The sequence below is a fragment of the Ursus maritimus genome, unplaced genomic scaffold (assembly GCF_017311325.1).
Source record: "Ursus maritimus isolate PB19 unplaced genomic scaffold, ASM1731132v1 scaffold_11, whole genome shotgun sequence".
NCBI lineage: Eukaryota > Metazoa > Chordata > Mammalia > Carnivora > Ursidae > Ursus > Ursus maritimus.
The window spans coordinates 7364860-7368725 of NW_024423453.1; positions in this window are offsets into that span (position 1 = coordinate 7364860).

Consider the following 3866-nt stretch of genomic DNA (forward strand, 5'->3'; position numbering starts at 1 on the left):
AAAATCAAGTCTAAATAGAGATTTTTAAAAGGTTTTATTACTTCCTTCAACATTTTCTCAAAACAATGGTCAAAGTGAAAATTTCTTACCTGTATGTTATCGAGACATTTGCATAAAGAAAAGAACTTTTTGGAATCAGTTTGTAACTTTAGTTGGCATTTGCTTCTGTACTGAGACTTTCATTTCATTTTGTTTTGTTCTTTTGCCAAGATTTTAGAGGTGTGCTTTTTCTTTTGAATCACTCAATCCACAAACACTCGGTAAACACCTACAATCTGCAAAGCAATACAGCCATTGCCTGCTATAAGATATACAAACTATAAGGCCTAGTACTTACTATTACAGAGTTTATAATCTAGCTGAAGAAATCAGAAATAAATGTGAAAGTTTTAATAGCAACAGCGAGAGATAGAAATAGATTATAAATCCAATTCTGTGGTTGAATATGATAAAGTTAGAATACTATTAGATGGGAGAGTGACTTCAGCAAAATGGTGGCAGAGGACTTTCTAGTGCTTTTACAGAGCATATTGTAGAAGTAAACTTTCTTAGGTATACCATTTATAAAAATTCAATTCCTGGAGTGAATTATCACAAAGTGATAATCCTGCAAAATTATAGGCAAAGAATAGGATCTATGGAAGTGGAACAAGCAAAAAGTAAAAGAAACTATATTGGACCAGAAAAGAAACCATTGTCTTAAACCATCCATGATTTATAACTTTCACCAATACTTTAAAGAGGGGAATTTAAAACACTTACGTGTGTATGTATTATGTATACAGGCGTAATATCCTTGGAAGATTATACCAGATGCTGATAATAGAGGTCGCTTCTGGGTAGAAAAACTGGAACACGGGGAAGAAAGAGAAACTTAACATTTCACTGCACACCCTATTGAACCTTTGTACTTTGTTCTATGTGTATGCATTAACTAGTTTAAAAAAACAAAGCAAACAATTTTTAAATGCATGCATGTAACATCTAAAAGGATTCTTACCAATATATTAATACTGGTTGTTTTTCTTTTCTCTCCTGTATTTTATAGTTTTTGAATTTTCTACAATAAATATGTATTTAATTTATAATCACAAAAATACATATTTTAAAATTTTTCTTAAAACAGAAAAACAGTGAATAACCAATGAATCAAAATAAATAAAAATAGTAATATCAATATTCTCACTGTATAGTTGTTGCATATAATTTCACTTAACTCAACAATATAGAAAAATAAATATAGTTCTCATTAAACAGTATTCATTTTCAACTAGCCTCTTTTGTTTTCTGCATTAATTCCAAATCTTAAGGACCCTATCAAGCATTGTTACAGATTCTTGAATTAAGTGGTCTCTGCTCCTGGATATTTAGGAGTCTGGGAAGTACAAAATTGAATAAACAGCACTCCAAACATGCTTTAACATGGCTAATTTCTATATATTACCTACTCAAGACTGGTCCTAGAGAAGCAAATACAGCTAACAAAGAATAATTTATAAATTAAGATTTCATATATAAAATGTCTTTGGAACTTTTATACCTGTACCTATTAATGTCTTAGAGTAATAGGTGACATGAGAAAGTTTTAAAATTTTTCATTATGACATTTCTCCAAAGAAAATATGCAAAGGGACAGACAATAAGTTCTGAAATGATACTCAACATCATTAGTCATTAGGAAATAAAAATGAAAACCACAAGATCCTAGTTCATCCACAAGGATGACGATAATCAGTAACAGATAATAACACATGTTGGCAAGGATGTAGAGAAATTGGAACTCTCATACACTGTTGATAGGAATGTAAAATAGTTCAGCTGCTTTGGAAAAGAGTTTAGTAGTTCCTCAAAAAGTAAATCTTAGAATTTCCATATGACCCAGTAGTTCCACTTCTACATATAAACACAAGAGAAATGAAAACCCATATCCACAAAAAAAAATTATACATGTTCACAGCAATATTACTGTAAACAAAAAATGGGAACAACCCAAGTATCCATCAGCTGATGAATGGCTAAACAAAATGCATATTCATACAATAGAATATTATTTACCATTAAACGGAATGAAGTACTAATAAATGCTACAACATGAATGAACCTCAAAAATATTATCGTTAAGTGACAGAAGCCGAACACAGAAGACCACATGTTATTGCATGATAACATTTATATGAAATCTGCAGACATAGAAAGCAGATTAGTGTTTGCCAGGAGCTGAGGGGAGGAGAGAATTGGGAGTGACCACTGATGGATAGAGAGTTTCTTTTGGAGGTGGTGAAAATGCTCTGGAATTAGAACAATCTAGTGGTGACAGTGCTAAAAACTACTGAATTGTACATTCACGGAGTGAGTTTTATGGTATGTGAATTATATCTCAATGATTTTTTAAAATTTCATTATGAGCTGCATGCCCAAAGTCAGGGTATCAATCTGAGTATCAACCTAAGTTTATTGATCCAATGGCATAAGAATCATGAGGGCTGATTTCTTTGGGAGACCGTGATGATATTATTACTTACTAACTAGCATGTTTAAACTAATGTAATACAGACCATATTTAAATTCTCTTCAGGGATAAACTAATTCTTAAAGTTTACCTTGGAACTTACAGCTAAAAGAAAAGTAATACGACACATAAATAAAAGCAAATTTGCTTTTTATCCCCACAAACTTTCACTATAACAGCATAGTGGTTCTGGTCGTTCTTAGAGTTCTTATCACCCAGCTTGAACCACCACACAGTGAGAACTGACAACAATATGGCCTCAAACATCAAATTGGACTTTTGACAGCAAGTGTTTGACAGCATATATGAATATGACCGAAGTCTGACTTCTAATATTCACCATTACATTTCCTTCTATATTGTACACGAAGACTATGCAATCTGTGTTTTCACTAACATAAACTAAACATTATTATGACTGATTTTAAAATTAGAATTCTTTTCTAATATTGAGAATATATTGTAGTTATTCAATTTCTATGTATTTTAACTATTTCAATGAAAACATCTAAATTCTCTTGGTTTGTCTCCTGAGTTATTTGGTTGTTTGTTCATATAACATTGTAAGGGGACAATAAAATTGCTGAATAACAGTTCTCAACCCCTCATTTCCCTCTTCCTCCCCTATACACATGGAGTACTGAAGTTTTACTTAAAAGAGTTAAAGTGCTAATTAAAACATTTTTATTCAGCATTTCATTAGAAATTTTTTATAAGACAATCAAGTAGGACTTTATTTTATAATGCTGAATTAGCTGTTTACTGCTGCGTAACAGATTACCCCAAATCATAGTGACTTGAAACAAAAGCATATATTATCTCACAGTTTTTGTTGGTTTGGAATTTCATAGCAGCTTAGCTGGGTGCCTTAGCTTCAGAAACTCCCTTAAGAGTTTTGGAGCTTCATTCATCCGAACGCTTAACTGAGACTGGAAGAGCCACTTCTACAACAGCTCACCCACATGGCTTTTGGCAGGAGGCCTCAATTCCTCACTGTAGGTACATAGAGCTGTTTAATGTATTTTCAAAACCTGTCGGGGCACCTGGGTGGCTCAGTTGTTAAACGTCTGCCTTGGGCTCAATTTATGATCCCAGGGTCCTGGGATCGCGCCTGCATCGGGCCCCCATTGGGCCCCCATTGGGCTCCCTGCTGCGCTGGGAGCCTGCCTCTCCCTCTCCCACTCCCCCTGCTTGTGTTCCCTCTCTTGCTGCCTGTCTCTCTGTCAAATAAATAAAATCTTACAAAACAAAACAAAATAAAAACCTATCAACTGGCTTCTGCCAGAGTCAGTGACCCAAAAGAGAGAGCAAGGAAGAAGCCATGATGCTTTTTATGATCTAGTCTTGAAAATCCCAT